Below are 22,123 nucleotides of genomic sequence, written 5' to 3'. Positions count from 1 at the left end.
TGTCCATGGTGCTGCAGTTCCCTTTGGTCAGTCAGGAACACCATACGCACTCCCCTGGTCCAGCAAGGAACTGACTGTCTTTGCCTGTGCAGCTCCTTTTATACGGCCCTCTTGGGCCCTGATTGGGTAATCCCTGCAGCTGTTCCCTGATTGGCTAGCCATTTGCAACATTCCCCATTTGCTGCTTCCTGTGCAGTCTCTCTAGGTCTCTTGGATGACTTAGCTCCACTGCTTTTTCCTGGGATGGGTGTGGCAGGACTCTGTTTCACATGTATTTCAAGACCTTGATTCTGCACATACTTAAGAGAGTGCCTAACTTTATGCACTGTGAGTAGACACACAGATATCAGTGCAATCTACTTTTTTTACTCAGGTACCTAGGGTATTAGAATATTTTTTCCAACTGAAGCAAGAATTTCCTGCTTCTGACCTTTATTTCTTTTATGTCTGTAAAATGTCTAAATGAAGTGTATGTAAATACCAGGGATTAAAACAAGACTCTGAAAAGCTTTGAAATGGGTTTCAGCTTTTGGAATGTTGATATCACCAGTTTTATTTTTGTATGTTGAATGCAATAATATTTCAAGCTTCCGTGCTGGTGTTTTTCCATTTTATTGCCAGCGTCTACAGGCATTTATGCAAGAAGCTGATATTTACAAAAGTCAGAGTACATTAACAACCTTTCTCAATGTATATTTTACTATGCATCTGAAGTTTTAATGTCCTCTTATTCTTATAATCTCTCTGCTGTGAAGTAATTTTTGAGATCAATGAAGAATTATAAAAGGTTGTTTTATTTAAAAAAAAAAAATCATATTCTTGAGAAGGTCTAAGCTTTTACTTAACAGTCCTTTGCAAATAATTTTCCCAACAGAAGTGTTCATGAGTGATATTTAAAAGGATTACATGAATTGTAAACCTTTTCCAAATGTCTATAAAGTAAAATGTTTGATTGCCCCTAATTTTCTACTCAGCTGGATCTGAAATAAATGGCACAAAGATCTAAAAAATATGAGGTTTCACAGAACTGAAAGAGACCATTTGCTGTAGGTCATAATGACTTTTGTCACTTCCATTGGAAATTTGTTCAGGTGTTTTATCCTTATGGATTGAAATAGTTTCTCCATTGTTACTGCCTTCATACTTTCTTTTTATTCAAACATTACCAGTTAGGAACATAGGAATTGCCAGACTTGATTAGAACCGACGTCCATCTAGTCAAGTCTCTAACAGTAGCCAACACAAAATGCTTCAGAGGAAGACATAAGAACCCTCCAAAGGACAGATGTGGGATAATCTGCTCCCTGCATCAGACTGATCCTGATATCTAATAGTTAGAGATTGTATGGAGTTTAATATCCTTTCCAAAATACTTGTGATTAATTATAATAACTCTGGATAATCTTGATATGCATGCAAATATCCAGTAACTTTAAATCTTATTAAATTCCTGGCCTCAACAATTTCCTGTGGTAATGAGCTTTTACAGTAAAGCAGGAAATGCAATTCAGAGAGTACAAAATATGACAAAAGGGATGTAAAGTAAAAAAGAACACAACCAAGTGTCACTCATTATTAGAGCTGGTCAAAACTTTTCTTTTGACAAAAAGCTTTTCAATCAAAAATGAGATTTCATTGAAAATGATGTTTTTTTAAAAATTGAAATTTTGTCTTTTGAAAAAAATACTTAAATTCAGAACTGCCCTCAAATTTTCATTTTAAAATTGTGTGTAAATGTCCAACTTCTGATTTTTTACTCAGCCTACCTTTTCACCTAGAAATTGTGGTGGGGAGAGAGAGGAAAAGTGAATGAATAAATAAATAAAAGATAAAATGTGAGAGGAAGTAACAACAGAACACTGATTTATCCAGAGAAGGGGGACAAAAATGAAGAAGTAGGTTTTTTCCCAGTGAGAAAAAAGGGGAAACATTTTCAAAGTAAGATGGAATTTTTCTCATCAAAACAAAAAGAAATTTTGAAAAAAATTCCTTTTGACATTTTTTGTCAAAAATGAATATAAAATATTTCATTTTTTTCTGAAAAAATTCATGGGATACACAGAAAACCATTTTTACCAGCCTAATTTAATACATGTTTACTGCCTGTTCTGCAGTCACACCCATCTCAAATATTTGAGCTCAGATTATGCAGACTGATTAAACTGATGAGAGACAGCTGCATCTCCCCCTTGATCTGCCACTGTCCATAATATAAAGGTAGCATATTGTGATGCTCCCCAGGGGTATCCAGGGTTGTGAAGCACAACCCCACCATCTGCTCTTAGCATGAAGTGGTCTTCTCAGTGCCTGCTGCGGGTTAGTTCCCTGTAACCAACAGTCTCTAGTAGCACAAGCACCATCTTCCAGGCCCCCACAGGCCTTGCTGTCTCTGTACAGGTACTGACAGGCGCACACCAACTCCTGAGTCCTCCAACCCAGTCACTGAACACTCACAGAATTACCAGGTCTTCTGTTCCCAAAGGAACAGTTCAAACCAGCTTGTAAGATTCAACTCAGAATCACCACTTTGCATAACACCACAGCACTTAGATATTTTTATAGTGAAAACAAGAGTAAGTTTACTATCAAAGAACAGGGATTCAAGTGATAGTGAGTAGGAATATTGGAAACAAATGGTTACATTTAAAACAAAATCATAACATGCATTCTAGAGACTAAAAAGTTAACACGTTAGTCTGAAGAAAGCTGAAGAACTCTGTGGAGCCTGTAAGCTTGTCCCCTCCACCAACAGAAGTTGGTCCAAATAAAAGATATTACCTCACCCACCTTGTCTGTATGAAGTTACTCTCTTGTCCAAAGATGCTTATCTCACCCAAAATTCTCTCCAGCATTTGCAGCCATGCCTTGTTGAGAACCACCCCTTTTACATGAAACGAAAGCACTGTCCTTTTTCTTCCTCAGTGAAGGGTGCCCAAGCTTCTTCTCCGTCTCCACAAATATTATGAAACAAATCTTTGATGTACATCTCCAGATAGGATCTCTTCTCACTCCCCCTACCTCACTGCTTTTCTCTTCCTGTTAGTTTATTTCTGAAGTCCTCATAATCCTTCATTTGCATTCAGTTTATGGTGATAGGAGACCCATTGTGAATGAACCAATACACAGTTTACATGCAAACCGAGAGATGGATTAACATCTCATCTGACCTTTGCTGGTGATCAGTACCCACACACAGATTTTAAGGACATATTTCTGTATACATACATAACTCTATACACAACATCCATACATATGTTTTGCAATGATAGTGATGACCAATGTGACACCGGTTTTCATTTGAAACCTTATATGACATTCTTTGGTGAACTTTAATATACATGCCAGACTCAGGAGACTCTGCATACCCTTGCCAGTTGATATTAAGAGGTTCTTAGGTCATACATATTATCACTTATTTTTTGAGCATGTAGGTGTTTCACAGGGGCCAGCAGATATAGTCTTTGCTTCTGCTAACAACTAGACCAGAAATATAGAGTAGTATAAAGTTCCAAATATGTGTAAGTGTTTATAGGACTGGGACATACATTCAGACTAGAACAACAAGGACTAGAGGCTTGTCTACACAGCCCCATAATACGTACTATGGAGGTGTGAGTTGCTGCACGCACTAATGAATTACACTGTAACTGCCCATACTGATGCAAATGAAAAGATACCTAGTTTGCATTAATATACTCCCATTTTGAACAGGACTATGTTAATGTCAACTATGTACCTTTTAGTTCATGCTAGCAGTGTCTACATTGAGTAGTTTGAGTGCAATAGTTTAGTGTGCACTGATAGTCCCATCCTGTAGTCTGTACTGTGGACTGTGTGGATGAGGATTCCAATAATAAAACCACAGTTACTCAGCAAAGCATGCACACATCATGATGCCCACCTCGAGTGGATATTTTCGGAATATTAATCCAGAGAGCTTTCACTCACTGGTTATCAACAGGAAACTCCTACATAAAGTAAAAGCTATAATTTGACTTAAGACAATATGCACTTTCTTAGAATAGAGCAGGCAGTTCAGTGGTCTGAGAGACTGTGGATTTCAAGGCCACTGACAAACTTATTTCCATTTCCACCACGCAAGACAGCATAGAGCATGATACAGGTGGATAAAGCAGCAGGACTTGATTCAAGGGAATAGAAAGGAACCATACCATGTGTTCTAAATTACTGAGCAAGGTTCATTAAAGGAGCAAAATACAATCTCAGTAAGCTGACCAGAAGGTTAAAGCAGGATCCTTAGGATACAACAACCAAGCTTGGTGGGACCCCAAATGATAGAGCGGGCAAACAGCAGGTTGCATTGCACGCAGCTGATTGCTGCGAGTCAGCTTCTTACTGATGGTGCATTACCCAATATTTGTGGGAACACACTACAGAATTCAACAGAGAGGAAACCAGGACTAGTCTATAGAAATTAAAGAGGGATCAAAGAAATTACTACAAAACCTATAAAGTTTAATAGAAAATGAGATTCCTTCTCTAGCTGTTCTTTTTAAAAATGATCCTAGAGAATTCTGCACCAGTGATAACACTTGTACTTAGTTCTATAGGAGTTCTCCATAGGAGTTAAGAAGTAACACATAATGTTCACCTATCAGTCAGAACGGATGAAAGATGACAGTACCTGAGAGAAGGAGGGAAGTGGGGAGGAGTATAAAATGTCTGGGAGACATTTGAGTACAAATCAGCTGTTGGGTGTGACATATCTAGGGATGGGGCACAGATTTTTTTGGTGGGGTGGGATGACAGTCTGGACCACTTATTATTATGTTTCCAATAGCCTCCACAATGTACTAGGTACAAATATATAGGAAGATATGGTTCCCACCTCTCGAAGGGTTACAATCTAAAAAGATAAAAGATAAATAAATGAGTCTACCTTCTTAATCAATCTTCTGCAGCATACAACATCCAGATCAGCAAATATCATTGCTGCTGGAAAAACGAAGTTCACTGTACAATTGAAATCAAGTTGCTTAGGCCCATTGTAGAACAAACAATAAAGGAATATACTACCAATGGGTGAACTTCAAGAGGTTTGGAATATGGGTCAGACTAGTATTCATACTTGTGCAGTAACAAGGCTATGCAATAAGAACAGGATGTAGCCTAGAAAATGTACAAATTATGATAGGTGGGCACCCACCTGCATACTGGTCAATTGGCCTGTCAGGTTAGAATTGGCAATAATTGGCACTCCTATAATGCTTCCTTTATCTGTAGCCAAGTGGTGGTCACATGTGTGAAATTCTTTGAAAACAAATTACAATTCTACTTAATGATCCACTGCACAGAATGAGCAAACCCACCAGAACCAATGAGTGAGGACTTTTGGAATATAGAGACATATGATCACTGCCACCAAATTCCACTGCATTAATTCCAAAAACAGAGGGGGTAGAGGCGGGGAAGGGCGGCGCTGGCTGATCAGTGAGGACAGCATTTGTAATAATCTTTTCCATATTTTTATAAACAGGGGGTAATTTTCACAGGCTGCAGCGCTCGATATAGCTGTTATTACCACTAGCTATTAGAATCTGAGCAAGTAATTGGAACTTCTAGAGCTTGAACAGAGAGTTTGACAAATAATAATACTCGTTCTATAGTTCACACATGGCTCTATTAGGAATCTGAGAGGCAGAGCTGCACTGAGAGTGGGGAAGAATGCATAATGTGAGCAGAGTGTTTCTGGATGCTTTATGCCTGCATAATGGAGGAGGAGAAGGCATAATGCCCAGAGGTGCTGGGGAGCACTCTCAGGAGTAACGGTTGCTACACCTGCTTGAGGAAAATGGAGCTATGGCCCACCGCAGCATGTTCCCCCTGAGGTCTGTAGCATTGCACCACTTGCAAGTCTCCCTTCATGGTTACTCTTAAGTCAGGTAATGGTTGCCTCCCTCATGGGCCCGTAAGGCCGGGGTAAGCGTCTCCTTGCACTCTCTCTTTGGTTCATGCACACACAAAGGGAAGTCCAGAATGTGTGCGTTCCAGCATTTAATACATATTTTTTTAATTTACATTGGAGCCCAGAGCCCCAAGTCACAACCCGGCCCCACTGAGATAAGTGCTGTACAAACACACAGGAGGATACTGTCACGGCCCTGATGAGCTCATGTCCCATCTGCACCCTCACTAGCACAGCACACCTTGCTAGAGACATCCTCCCCTTTTTATTCAGCACAGCCAGTGAAATCCTGGAGGAGCAATTAGCTGTGGTTGCTCCTGCTGCTCACTCCTCTTGTTATGCCAGTGCTTGCACTCTGCCTCTCACTGTAATGTTATTTATTGATGATGCTGACACTGGCAGTAAAGAGATGCTTCATCTTGTACAATCCCACTCCACCTTATTTCATATTTTTCAAGGTTTTTTTGTGTATTCCCTTGACAAGCAAAAATTGATAAAGCCATCTGTGAATGTGATAGATCAAAACAGAGAACGTTGATCCTAATTCTGACCATATAGAACAATGGGCCCAATTCTGATCTCAGTTTGCATTGGTGTAAGCCCTGGGTAAGCTCATGGAAGACAGTGGGCCAGTTTCTGATCTCAGTTATACTAATGTAAACCTGGAGTGACTCCCCTGAAGTCAGAATTGTCAATCCAGATTTATAATGGGTCAGAATTTAGGCCAAGAGAGTTACATTGGTGTAAAAGAGATCAGAATCTTGCCTGCTGTCTTTAAATCCTTTAAAGCATTAAAAATACACTAGGGTATTTTTTTTTTAAAAAAAACCAATGCAAACACCAAGCAAGAAAGCAAACTATTAAAGCTGTAAATAGAAAGTATAAAGATTCAAACACACTCTAGCCTAGTTTCAGAATAAGGACTGAAGAAAAACATCAGACCAGGTATCCTAGCCTAATTAAGATCTAAACAAGAGACCAACCATGTTCTTCCTGCCTCAGCCTTTCAGATAAATACAGACACTTTACAACAACAACAGGATGTATCAAAGTCAGGCTGAAACCCGGGAGCAGGACCATCATCTCAATTAACAGGGCTCTACAACAAGTGAATTGGTGACAGCTATTGAAAGAGCAATAGCATTCTGGGCACTGCTGAGGTGGAAATCAGTGACATAGAATGCAACCTCATGACAGAGCTCAGACTTTGATAAAGATGGATGGGGAAATGGCCAACCTGGACTTCTTTCTAGCACTGGTATTATCAGACTTCATTCCCAGACATGTCCCACACAGGCAATACCTACAGGAATGAAACAAAGAAACATATTCATCCTATATACACACCACTGTTTATTGTATTATTATAGATGGCAAAAAAGAAGCACTAAGCATCATAGGACACAGAGGAAGAAAGATTCCATTTCAGGGGGGAAAATAATGCTAGTTCAGGTTGTTTTCTAGGTTTTCTTTCTACCCCAGCCCACTCCACAAGTGAAATAACCACCTAGGGGGAGGCCTCTCTCTGCCTGATGTCAATGCAGACCTCTTCAGCCCCCATTTTCCGACCATGAATTTGGCAGCCCCAGGACATTCTTCAGCCTTGGTTTTATTTGGGGACCAAATGTAAAGGGCCAGATTCACTGCCTGGTTATGGTAGCTGAGAAATTGGCTCAAAGATCCTGGTTCTCTTCCCAACAGTGCATACAAACATTTGTATAAATGGTGATAATCGGTATATTTTATATGAATCACTCACTGTCCCCTTTCACTGCTCATGTCGATTGACAGAGTTGGAAAAAAAGTCTTCCATTTATCCACAGAACATATGCAACACAGCACTAAGGGCATGAGTTTCCTCACACAACTGTGCCAATGCAGCTCAACCCTGTTGCGGAGGGCACTTGGGTATTGTTCTCCTCATTGAGGCAAAATATTATAATTAGCACTTAGCACCAACCAGAGCCTGGTATTGGCAGCAGCCTCCAGTTCCCAGCAGCCAGCAATCCAGAGTCTGCCTCCCAAAATGAAGGAGGATCTTTGGTCTTTGCTGCTACCCAACAATAAGATGAAGTGGATGCATCCAACGAAGTGGGTTTCTGCCCATGAAAGCTTATGCCCAAATAAATTTGTTATTCTTTAAGATGCCACAGAACTCTTGCTGTTTTACAACAATAAGAGCAGCTCCACACAAGCTGTCTATTAGGAACTGGACTGAGACCACCAATTCAGCTCAAGTTGTTGATAGACATCGAGGACTGGGCATGAGCGTCATAAGACCCGAACTCTGTTCCAGCCACTTGCTCTGCGCAAGTCTGTACATTTTCAGCAGGATCCATAAAATTTATATGCTCAACTTGAGACACTTATGGGCTACTTTTCAGAGAGGCTGATACCTACAGCTCCCCTTGACTTCAGTCAGAATTGTATGTTCTCAATGCCTCTGAAAGCCAGGCCCCAGGTGTCTCAGGCTGGGTACTCAGAAACTGAAGCATGCAAAGGATAGACACTTGACGGAATTTAAAATAAAACAAAATAAAATAAATAAAATTGGCCTTAGCATCTCTGCTTTAACAGGGGATAATAATGCTTCTCCCTTCTCCTTTGTAAAGCACTGGAAGAAAAGGTGTCATGTAATCGGTAAGTACTATTATTACCAAACACTAATATACGGAATATTGTGTTTTCATGTATTTATATTTGCTACATTAGGCCCAGCTAGCAGAAAGGAGTGTTCTTGCTAGCTGAGGGTGCAAAAGCCCAGGACCAGTAATTGAACCCATGTCTCCTGCCATCAGGCAGTTCTGAACTCTAACCCTAGACCAGAAATTTGGCTGACGTTTTTTAAGATTTCACTGATTTCATCTTCTTATCTGGGATGTTTCTACTTCTTATGAGGTCCCTGCTCTATAGAGTTGACAATACATACCTAATGACTCTGTACACAACATTTTTTAAAAAAAATGTCTACAATCAAAATGGTGGAGAAGGTTCACTGTGGACGTAACTTAAGCTAGAGGAAAAACATTTCCTTATATTACACAAAAATAATGTAATCCCAGTGTAATAATCACAAATAGGCAATAGGAGAAGCCAAAACCTTAAATAACATTGTGTATACTATGGAGACTATAGTGGTCTGTGGTCTCCCTCCCCGTCGGTCTCGGAGGGAAACCACATCCGCTCACTATGTGTGCCTATGAGTGCAATGCTCAAAAGGTGAATGAGCAGTCAGAGGGTGCTGGCCCTCTGGGCACGGCAGAGCAATAAGCAAATGCAGGCAGTCGGGCCTAAGGTGGATAGGCTGCCACCCCAGGGGTGGACTGGCAGCAGGGGGTCAGAGGACCTGAGCCCACCCTACTCCACAAGGTCTCAGCCAAGGGCCCTGACAGTGGTGGAGGGTTCTGCCACTGGGACAGCGGAGATCCCATCCAAACACACCGACCTAGACTGGCAACACAACCGTACTAATATCTGTTGTCCCTGGTTTACTTCCTACCCCTTCCGATTGTACTTTGGTCTCCTGGGGTTCCTTCGTCTCCCCAGCATGGAGACCATCACTCATGGCTGGCAACAGTCCCAAGCGCTGTAGAGTTCAGTCTCGGGTGGAGGGCTCGATAGAGGGTGAGAGACGTCTGCTTCCCTCCCCGGCTCTCACACAACTGAGATGCAGGGCCCACCTTTTAAACTTCCTGTCCCACCCCTCTGCTTCTGGTGTGGGGGAGTGGCTTGCCTGGCTCTGTCCACCAGGTGTGGAGAGTGTTTCCTCCCCATCAGTCTCAGAGGGAGGCCATGCCACATTACTACAGAGGTACGCAAAAATGTAATTGTAGAGCATTCAGTTCTTCACTGTTTGAATCCATTATTCCTTTGAATAGAAGCCAACAAATGCATTTCTAACCCCCTTTTTATTTTTTTCTGAGCATCACTTCTTATATAACTGAAGTCCCAAAGCAAATAGATTTTTGCACTAATACAGCAAGGTCATATAGCCAGCTCCAAAAATCCATTCAAACTTTAATAGGCTTGGTAAAGAAGTTTGTTATTCTGGGAGTCAAGAGGAGACAAAATTTCATCCTATTGTGACAGTAGGAAATTGAATTAAATTGAAACCTGTTAAAAATACAAACTCTCTTAAAACACTGATTCCCAAAGTATCCAACTCTTCTGCTAGAATGGAGCCACAAACCTAGGGAGCATTTATGTGCTTTATGACTTGACTTTATGTGAAGAACACAAGAATTCTATAGTTAGTTGTTACTGAATTCTTGTATCCAGTGCCACAGGTGTGCATGGAACTTTACAGAGGGAATGTGGCACATTTCCGTCCCCAAAGAGCTTGCAGTCTAAACTGATGAAGACAAGGCAGAATACTGGGGCCAGAAGAACAGGGCTGGTTCACACAGGCTGGAAAACCTATAGTGGAAAGCTCTTATGACACCACCTCCAGTGCCACCTGAGTTGGGAAAGTCCTCCAACAGAAGACAGTCATTCCTTCACTGACGGAAAGAGTGAAACAAGGAGTAACTGCTAGAGCTCTTTTAAAAGAGGAAGGGAGGGAGGAGTGGGAAGGGGGAAGTTAAGGAGTCAGGGAAAAAGCAAAGCAGCTGGAGCCATTTCTGTTTTCACAAGAGAGAGGGGATAGTTAGAAGCAGGGTGGCCTCCATTGGGATGGAAGCAAGGAGCAGAAGGCCATGTAAGACTAGGAGATTGAAGACCCCTGGCCTACTCTGCAGCCTTCAAAGAAGAAAGGGCAGAACAGAATTTGTTGGGCAGGGAGGGGGGGGGCAGGATTTTTTTACTGGATTTGGAGGTGCAGAGGGTAGGGTTCATTTACATAGGGTGGGGGATAAAGATATGGTGATAGAAATTAAGCATGTATGGATTTGGAGAGAAGGGTATGGCAAGAAATGTATTTGTAAGCCAGGCCAGTAGGCTTAGTCCTCAGACAAGCAGGACTCAGGATAATGTTCAAGCCCTGTGTCACGCTGCCTGGTGTGGGACACAGCTAAGAGCACCAATCTTAGGTCAGATTGCCAGAATACAGGGCATATACCAGAGACCGATGGTATATGTTATCATAAGATTTCACCAAGCCAGGAACAATTGTGTGCTTCCCAAAATACTGTTCTAATTATTAAGAAACCACAGACAATCCCCTTCAGGCCCGCTAGCCCCTCATGCACCAACTAGACAAATCATTCCTGTGATAAATGATTACTGTTGATTACTGTTTAAACAATTAATCTTTACATCCCTACCTCTTAGTCCATGTGCATGGAAAGTTACTGGCACAAACATGGAGTCCTTGGTCACATGTGCCTTGCTGAGTCATGAGGCATTCATTGTCTACTTACTGCCTGACGAGACCTTGGGAGGGATCCCTGGAAGAACTGGCTGTCTTTTATGGACCATCAAGCAGGCTGGCTAGCCTGGATGTAAATCTGTCTTGGAGGTGTTACCCAGAAACACAACAGGTTTGAGATACAAGCACATAGTAAAATTTCATTACTTCATATATAATTATGATACATGCATATAAACAAGATAATCATACTTAGCAGATTAACACTTTCCCATAGGTATCTTACAAGGCATACTTTATACAAGATTTATCACAATTGTGCGACAGTGGTGATTCATCAGTGATGATACATTAGTGTACACATGGTCATTTTTCTTTCCATACAGCGTCACACCCTGATCCTTGATCTTCCTTCAGCCCATATGAGGCGTGAGTGAGCCGTGTAAACAGTGGAGATGTCCCACTGATTCAGGATCCAGCTACTTTGGCACAGATGCTGCTGCTGCTGCCATTGATTCCAGAGAAACTCCATTATGAAGTCCCTAGATTCCTGACTTCCATTTTGAATAAGCAAGAGTCTCTCCACCACTGGCTGACAACTGTAGGTGTTAATTCCCATCAGGATGATATTTATTGCATCTAGCATGTCAGTCCTTATAGCAACAAAATACTTCACACTATCATGGTCCCCAGAAATAAACTCTTAGTAGCTCCCAAATCACAATTAACCTTAAAAAGTAATATGGTTTCTGTCTGCTGTAACAATTACTGCCATTTTGCAAATACAGAAATATAAAGCCAATACAAGTGATTCCCATAGCAAATTCTGGCCCTGTGCCAAAATAGTGGCAGCAATCTATACACCTTACGCCCCCTCCCTCCCCCCAACAAATTGAAACATTAAGAACAAAGAATATAGGCCATATTTACATGATGAAGGATTCCTATCCTGGGAAGCAGTGACTCTGAAAAAGATTTGGGGGTTGTAGTGGATAATCAGCTGAACATGAGATTTTAGCTGTGGCCAAAAGAGCTAATGATATCTTTGGATACATAAACAGGGGAATCTTGATTAGGAGTAGAGAGGTTATTTGGTATTTGTGCAACCACTTCTGGACTAATGTGTCCAGTTCTGGTGCTCACAATTCAAGAAGGATATTGATAAATTGGAGAAGGTTCAGAGAAGAGCCATGAGAACAATTCAAGGATTAGAGAACATGCTTATAGTGACAAAAAAGCTCAATCTATTTAGCTTAATAAAGAGAAGTTAATAGGGTGACTTGATTATAGTCTATACTTACACAGGGAACAAATATTTAATAATGGACTCTTTAATTTAGTAGAGAAAAGTATATCATGACTTAATGTCCAGAAGTTGAAGCAGGACAAATTCAGACTGGAAATAAGGCATAAATTTTTAATGGCAAGAGTAATAAACTATTGGAACAATTTACTAAGGATCGTGGTGGATTCTCCATCACTGAAAATTTTAAAATCAAGACTGGATGTTTTTCTAAAAAAGTATATTCTAGGACTTATTTTGAGGAAGTTCTAAGGCCTAAGTTATACAGGAGGTCAGACTCGATTATCACAATGGTCCCTTCTGGCCTTGGAATCTGTGAATCTATAAATGGTGCAGTTACTGCTGTACTGAGCAAGACAGGATATAACAGTTGATGGTAATTGAAACCACACCGGGGCTTCTGTCCCTATAATCTTCACTGAAAGAACCTTGCAGAAAGCCTCTTCCCAAAATACTAACCCATTTCAGTATATAATGTCCAAACATGCAAACACAGAATACCCAGGTTCATCTACTGCCTGAACCTTGTGACATCCTCAGTAAGTTTTGGCGACTGAAGCAGCCGCAAAGGTGTTAATATGATGAGTTCAAAATTCTTCAGAGAACAATGAGGCCCAATCCAGACTACACATTTTAACTAAGCCCCAAAGCCACATGCACTCCTGCATATGACTTATTTTGTGTATATGAAGCGTAGTTGTTGCCATATTGGTTCCAGGATATGAAAAAGACAAGGTGAGTGAGGTAACATCTTTTATTGGACCAATTTCGGTTGGTGAAAGAGGCAAGCTTTCGAGCTACACAGAGCTCTGTTTAGCTTGAAAGCTTCTCTCGTTCACCAACAGAAGCTGGTCCAATGAAAGATATTACCTCACCCAGCTTGAGTCTCTTGCTTTATGCATGTGAGTCACCTAATTGAGTTCAATGTGATTAGTAATCAACATGGATTTTGTCCACACATCATATGCATCTAACAGTATTGTTCTTCTGTTGGAAGCCTAGACTGGCATATGATTACCTTCTAATAACTAGTCCAGCAGACTCTTTGGTTGGGGTATGTTTGGGAGTTGTTTGTTTGTTCCAATGCAGACAGGCTTCCCAGTTAGAGTTGGGCAGAAAACAGTTTACCTATCCTGTGAGAATCTGAAATTTAAAAAAATGTTCATGTCCCAAATTGGGATGAAAAGTCAGTCTGACTTTTTTTGAATTGGTAATAAAAAAAAACATGGATTAGATCAATCAAATGTTTTATCTGGATAATTTCAAAACATTTTGTTTTTATTTTGACTTCTAACTTTTTATTTTTTTCATATACATTACCTAATGAAAAGTCATTTTGAACTAGAAAATAAATCTTTTCATTTAGAAAATCTCCAAGTGGTATGTTTTGACAATTTTGAAACTTTTAAAAAAATGATTTAAATCAGGAAATTAAATTAAACTGACCCTTTCCCACAAACAGTTTCCTTTTTGATGAACTGACATTTTGTAATAAAAAACCTTTTAGCTGGAAAATTCCCAACCAGCTCTGCTCCTTCAGTCTCATATCTTCTCTTGGTCTGAGATACTGAAGTGGAGGGAGCGGGGGAAGGGTGAGGGAAGGAGCTATTTTGCTCTTTTTCCCTCCTCTTTCAGTATCTCTCTAATGCAGTTGTCTCTGTCTCACCACACACACAAAATACTTGTCTGAACAAGACAATAAGCTCGTGATACGTGGTTCTTATTCTGAACATCACAATCAATTTCAGCTGCCTGTGCTTTTAGCTCCAGTTTCACTATTCTAGTAGCTCAAATGTGAAGTATTTATGGGCTTATATCTCAACTAAATTTCAGACATAAAATGGAAAAGCACCATACTAGGAAGGTGGCAGTCAGCCCTGAGGTGTGAGGAGCTAATTCACTTGTGGTTAATTTATTTGTATCTCCTTGACTGGATAGGATCATACTGTGTTGGGTGAGGGAGTACAAAAGTCAGAAGTGCTGCCACTGGGGTATCATTCTTACCTTGTCTTGGCTCTCACAAAGCCCCTATGTGGGGGGCTCCCTGGAGATCCAGATCACACCTTGGTGAAAAGCTGATGGGATGGACACACCACACGTTGCTCCTTGTCAAGCCCACAGGACTCCTCTTCATAAGGTAATGTTGCCTTCTCACCCCACCCGCGGAGTAGAAATTTTGCTTAGGGCATAGATCGGTGGTGACTTCCCTACCAGCGCAAGTCCAGTGAGAAAGCCTCGGGAAACAGAGCACCAGTGCAAAGGGAGGGGGGCTTCTGTACAGACAATCCTGGCCTCCACAGATTGCAGAGATCCATAACCAAACCCTCTGCTTATTCTAGAGGGAGACAAGTCTTCTACCATGAAGGAATTAAGTTGGTGATACTTGCAACATTTCGAGTTCCTTCCACCAGCATATTCTCTGTAAGGCTCCTTGAATTCAAACCAAAGGGCCTGGGAGTGGGTGAACAGTTATAGAGTCTCTGCCTGCTGTACCTCTTGGATCATGTCTTGTGGAAAGTGTCAAACTTGGAATTTGGGGATTTATTAGTTGGTATATGTTTCTGAAAAGGGGAGAGACATACAGTATAATATGTTTATGATTAAAAGCAGGAGCTTGGCCAAGTTTGCCAAGAAGACACCTGTAGTTAATTATCTTCCTGCAGTACCATCAGGAAATAATTGTCACAGCTTTCAACAATAACAGCAACAGAATGGCTGTAGATTTTGTGGTTGGGATGGAATTAAATATGGAGAAATATTTAAGAAACAAAAAATCCCTTGTTCCATGTACTCATTCTGACTGGTCTTGACATTGAAAGTGAAGCTTAATCCTTATAGAATAATTTATCTTCTCATTTCATTCTTCGAGACTTTAAAATGAGCTGATTCAGATTTTGGTCCATATCCTGATCCCCTTTTTCATGGTAGGTAGCAGCTTTCTTACAAACAGTCCCATTGAAATAAATGGGGCTACTTGTGGAGTAAAGTGCTATCCAACATGAGTAATGGTATCAGAATCTAGCCTTTTGAAAAGAAAGGGTTCTGAAATGGAGTTTTCTATGTCTCTCAGGAATGTGGGTTTTGGTACCTACAATAAGCCTTTCAGTTTTACTAAAAACAATAGTTCAGGACTCAGATGCTAAGCAGAAATCAGGTCTGTCTCTCATGATCATACCTAATCATCTGAAAACGTTTGTTTTCATGGAATTACACTCTGAGTAGAGATCAAAATGAGAAAAACAGACAAGATTTATTATTATGCCTTTGCAGTTTATATATGAAGAATCTTAAGCTGCTTACCTACAGACCTCAGACTCATCTTTTCACAATGTGCATAATGTCAACAGCATTCAGCTATTGTGGAAAATCAGAAAACAGGATTTTTCAGATACTGATATATTCACAGAACTGCACTACATTTTCAAAGCTAGTCATATAATTTCTAAATGTTGCACCATGAAAGCCACCTCTGCACTAATTTTCTCTGTAAAATACTCACAGTGCTGCAAAAATGCATTGCCTTGGAAACTGTAAGGGTGAAGTTTGAGCATAGTCTAAAAGGGAACTGTAGTGTTGAAGAAGTTAAAGTGATTATTGCCATAGTATACTTACGAGAACATGATCTTCTGAGACAACTGCAGTGTACAAAAAGCTCACCTTCCTACTGCATGGAGAAAAATACACAATACTGTAATGAACATCATTTAAAGCTGTCATGCTTCAGAAACTGAAAGGAATACTTGAGGTCCCAGTTCACCAAAACAATACTCCAATGGGACTACTCAGGACTCAACTGAAGCACAATTTGCAGAAACAGGGCCTAATGAAGAAAGAAGATCCTTTTACTTTTGCATTCTGATAGATTGTTTGGTAGTGACACAAGTAGTTTTCTCCTAACATGAAAACCACAGATAGGAGGCATAGATTAAAAGTCAGGACATTTCTTTCAATAGTACTATTGAATCGCACAGTATGCCAATTCAAGTTTCTAGATTTTATTCTTCCATTTTATGGCAGTAACAACCACACATCTCCCTGAATTTCTTTTTATCATCATCCTAGCATTTTTGTGCCATCATCCTTGCATTTAAAGTTTTAAGGAGGCTGTTTTGTATGAATACATAGAATAAACAAAGTAAAAAAAACTAAAGAAAAGTGATTTTTAGATGATTCTGAAATGAGAAACATTCTAAATATATAATAATTCAGCCTGATATATACATGCAGAAAATGAAATTAATAATAGAAGAGATGTCTGGGATATGCAGCTTTTCAGTGACGTTACCATTCTTTCTGAAAGCTGTTTAATTATCTAGATTGTGTTTTCAATAAGCTACTTCACAAGATAAAATCGTTAGATGAACTGTTCTGTGAGGAATTTGTTTGGTCTATATAATCTAAAGTGACCCTTTGCTGCACTGCTGTATATTTGATTATATAAACGGGATGAAATGGCACATGATTTGTATTATTTCACTCTTGAAAGATGCAAGATTTCTTAATTTCGCCAAAAAACTGAAGCAAATATTGCAAACGAAGAGAAAGCTAGACATTTTTTTTTGTTAAATAGCTCGTTTATTTTTATATCCATTTGCAACTTTTAATATTTACTCTTTAGAGAGGCAGGCTAATAGCAGAAAGAACGAAAAATGAAGTGGATGGAGAATTCAAAAATTTTACTCTCCTCACCCACCAGAAGATTACCCCAGTATTTAGTCCAGCTACTCAGGGGCTGGGTTTGAGCCAATTGGATTAAATGCCAACATTTAAATGAGAAATTGCCTACTTACCCAACATGCCTGGTTTCCAAAAATAGAAGTGTGTGACACTGTGGCTATGTCCTTACTGATGGCAGCAAATTCGCCGCCGTCAGATCAACTTATCTGGATTGACTGAGCGATCAGTGAAGACCCGCTCAGTCGATCCAGAAATCGATGTACTAAGACCACCTTCTCAAGTGGCGTAGCGCTGTGTCGACGGGAATGCGATTCTCATCAGCACAGTGCAGTGAAGATGGTGCGCAGAACAGAAGCACAGAAGTCGACAGGAGTTGCACAAGTTTTTTGCGTAGTTTGTGTAACTCCGGTCAGCTGCCGCCAAATCTGCTAGGTAAGTGAAGACAAGCCCTGTATGCCTATGCAACAAAAAAAACCCCACAGTCTCAGAGCTCAGGTCAAGTGACTTGGAATCGTGGAGCTTGTACTACAGGGCTAAAAATAGCAGTGTAGACATTTGGGATAGGGCTGAGCCCAAGACTCTGGGACCCAGCAAGGCAGAGGGCTAGTCTACTGTAGAAGCACTACATCAGCACAGCTACAGCTGCGCCACTATACCATATCTGGTGAAAACGCTCTACGTCAATAGGAGGGAGCTGTCCTGTCGGCATAATATATCCATCTCCGCAAGAGGCGATAGCTATGTCGGCAGGAGAAACTCTCCCACTGACCTAGTGCTGTCCTCACTGGTTATACGCGTGTAACTTATGCTGCTTATGGAGGTGGCTTATTTACACCCCTGAGTGATGTAAATTATTCCAAAGTAAGTGGTAGTGTAGACCCGGCCATAGTGCAGAAGGTCCCAACTTTTAGGCACTCTGCCACCTAGTGGAATTTACAGAAGAGTTAGATGCCCAGTCTCTCCATGGATTATATGGAGACAATTAGGTACATTAAGGATATGTCTTTATTGGAAATGGAATTTCCAGCTCAGGTGAACATACCCATAAATAGCTTTGATGGAGCTAGTACGCTAAAAATAAAAGCATAGCTGTGGCGGTATGAGCGGCAGGACCCGTTCTGAGTACAATCCAGACTAAGACCCTAGCTACGCATTCAGGTGGCTAGTCTGTCCCACCACCTGCACCACTGCAGCTAACCTTCTATTTTTAGCATGCTAATTAGATCAAAGCCGTGTCTCCCCAAGCTAAGAATTACACCTCCAAGGTAGACATACTCTTAGAATAGGACTCACAAAAACCAACACACTGAGTGGAGAGCTGCCTAAACTAGCCAGAAAGAAATGCAAAGGAGAGGGATGTGGCCTAAGCCCTGCCCTCAAAGGGAGTTAGGCACCTAATTCCAGGCTTGAGGGATGTACCTAGCTCTGCTCGGGATTCACAGCCACAAACCCACTCCTGGAATTAGATGAAGGTGGTGGCTGTAATCTCCTAGCCAGGAGTTAGCGCACTCACCTTGAATGTGAGAGACTCAGGTTCAGATCTCCACTTTGCCTGAACTGGCACAGGGACTTGAACCCAGGTTTCCCACCTTCCAGGTAAGTGCCCTAACTACTGGGCATTCCGAGGTGGGACTCTCTCTGTACTAGGTGTAGGGGGGAATGCCTATCTTGCAGCAACATCTTATTCTGGAGGCATGCTCCGAGCATGCCCAGACATGATACCTGCTAGACCTTTGACTGGAAGCAAGTTTCTGATAGGTGGTGGAGTGGGCACTACAGCACCTTCACAAAAAACAGTCAGGCCATATACAATGTTTCTGTAGCCATGCTGGTCCAGAATATTGGCAGGACAAGCTGGGTGAGATAATATCTTTTATTGAACCAACTTCTGTTGGTGAGAATAACAAGCTTTTGAGCTTACAAAGATATTACCTCACTCACCTTGTCAGTCAGGGGCACAGGAATACGTAGGGTGAGCATGAGAGAGGTATTGAGCAGGAGACAAAGACATGATTTCAGCCGCTGGGCGTGGGCTACCCAGGCACCTAAATCAGGCCAGCCACTTAACTCCAGGAGAGGGTTCATTGCTAATGATCCTAAGCAGAGGGAGGTGCCTATCTCTGGCTAGGTGCATCGGGTTAGAAATATAGGTGTCTAAGCGCCTCTCCTCACCGCACTCCTTTCCCCAGCATTTCACGCCTGGCTAGTTTAAGGACGCTCCCCACTTGGTTTGCTGGATTCTGAAAATCCCTTCCTTAGAAACCTAGCTCTCCCCATACAATGCATAGGGAATCTGGGCACCTAACTTGAGGCTGAGAATTCCCCTGGGCAGCAGGTTGCCTAGGGTTTAGTCACTGAAATGCTGAGCAGAGCAATGCCATAATACCTTTGTGATCTGGGCTGTAGGACTCCTAAGATATTTCGTGCCTAGTGGGATTTTGAAAAGTGCTTAGGCAACTAATTTCCTATTGACTTTCAATTTTTGAAAATCCCACCATGTGCATTTTAGGCACCTAAATACCTATAAAAATCTGTCCTTTAGGCATTTTTGAAAATTCTACCACATATTAAATGCATGAAATTCCAAAAAATAAAACATCTATGTACCCTTCATCGCCTAACTTTGCTTTTTTAATACAATTACAATCAGGTCATGATGACAATTTTGTTCTTTGTAAACCCATGTTGCTTATTGCTCTAGCTCATGTTGTCTGATTTAATGACTTGGCTGTGAATTCTATGCCAGCAGAGTGGCAGAAGGATTTATTCTTTTCTCCCAAGTGTTTATTGTCATCACACAAGTACTAGGCTTTAGGTGCTGGATCACACACTTCAAGAATATTTACTTAAAATAACAGAAATTAGAGGAAGAACAGAGTAAAACTTATTAAATATTTCCCAGCAGTTTGCTCTGAATCTTTATCTGCTTGAAATTTCCTAACCTGTTTAATTCTGGAAGACCTGTTATTTTTTCCTCTTTCAGATGTAGGTGTGCAGTGTCTACTTGTTTAATGGGATTTGTGTGTGAAGGCAGCCATCTTTGGTCATTTTGTCTTGTGAGTCAGAGAGCCACTAGAAAATTTACAACCTCTCAGACACACAAAAATTTAGATGGAACAAATAGCCAAGAGGATGAGCAATGGGGGGAGGTGCCAAAGAGGGAGAAATTATTGCCTGGTATAACTTTTGAATAATTGAGCAGGGAAGGCAGTAAACAGGGACTCATATATACTCATGGTGCATCTCTTCTATTTAGATTCTTCTACTGGGCCCATCACTGGGGTACCTAAACATCTTTGGAAGTGGCACAGAACTTTTTACCCACTCAAGTGTCAGACTATCCCATAGCTCAGTGGTTAGAGCACTCTCCTGAGTCTTCTGGGAGACCCTGTTCAAATTCTTCTTTCCCCCGCCCCCTCACCCAAACAGAGAGAAGAATTGAAGTTGAGTCTCTCACATCTCAAGTTAACCACTTGGCTAAAAATTATAAAGGCTTGGTCTACTTACCTCAGCGATTCGGTGGCAGTCGATCGGAGTTACGCAAAGTACGCAAAGAACTTGCGTAACTCCCATCGACTTCTGTGCTTCTCTTCTGCGTGCCACCTTCACTGCACTGCACTGACCGCTATGCCACTTGAGGAGGTGGTTTTAATATGTCGACTTCTGGATCGACTGAGCAGGTCTTCACTGACTGTTCAGTCGATCCAGATAAGTCGATCTTACGGCGGCGACTTTGCCACCATCAGTGTAGACATAGCCAAGGAGGCCACTGCCACCACCACCAACTTTGAATTGGACCCGATCCTGTAGGTGGTCTCTTAGCACTCGTACTGGATTGGGCTTGTCCGTCTATCCTCTCCAGGTCATGGATCATTCTGAGGCTTAGGTGGGAGATAGACATCCAGGCACCTACAGGAGGCAGCAGTGTGCATGCTCAGAGGTAGAAACACAGGTTGTGTGTGATTTTAGGAGCCTATCTGGGTTCAGCGGTAGTTTTGTGGATCTCAGTGGAGTCTAACACTGTCTGCAACTAAGGGCTTGTGTACACAAACATTTAGTTCATGGCACGCTGTGATGGGGTGTAGAAGCCCCACACTGGTCTGGCTGCAGTTAATCCCACTCTGAGGGCCAAGGAGGCCACATTCCCTCAGCTCTATTGGGCATGCTCCACAGTACAAAAGTGAGCAGCCCAGCTCAGTTGGGGGTGGATTGCTGAGGAGAGAGATCCGCTGTGCAGGCTCCAGCCTTGAAGTGGCCAGAGCCCCAGACTGCGCAGGCCGAGAGCACCATAGCCCAGGTGGATGCCACCTGGGTCCTGAGGGAACATGGTTGCCGGGAGCTGCAGCAGCTGATGATCCCAGAGATCCAGAAGAGCTATGGACTTCGTGCCGGGGAAAGAGGTGGAAGTCATACCCAACTGTGGGGTAACAATGTTCCTACTGTGTGAGGCGAGGCAGATGCAACCAATACAACAGAGGAAACCTTACTTTTTAAAAACTTTATAAAGGAAAACCCAGAAATGTGTACGTTATTATATGAAGTAACAATAAATACTTGCTCAGGAAAATAAACTATAAATTACCATCACAAAATAAAAGAAATTTGTCAACAACATGCTATGGGAATCAGAGAATCAGCTTCTCCTCTTCCTGGCTGCTAAGTCTAGTTTCACCCCTGCTGTCCCGCCTTCGGTTCTCTCCAGCTTGCAATGCTCCTTCCATTCAATTCTGCGATGACCACCTTCTTTCCAACAGGTTCACCTGTGTACAACAACCCTTCCTCCAGAGAGCCACATCTGTTCCCCATACACCCAAACTGTACTCCCCGTGTCAATATCCCAATGGTCAGCTTCACCGGTCATGCTGTCTATGCCCCTCGTGGCTGGGCTCCTTTCACACAGCCCCTCAAGTTC

Source organism: Emydura macquarii, unplaced genomic scaffold (assembly GCF_026122565.2).
Source record: "Emydura macquarii macquarii isolate MOO-44397 ecotype Brisbane River unplaced genomic scaffold, CSIRO-AGI_Emac_v2 contig_1045, whole genome shotgun sequence".
Lineage (NCBI taxonomy): Eukaryota > Metazoa > Chordata > Testudines > Chelidae > Emydura > Emydura macquarii.
Note: the sequence above shows the minus strand (reverse complement) of the source record.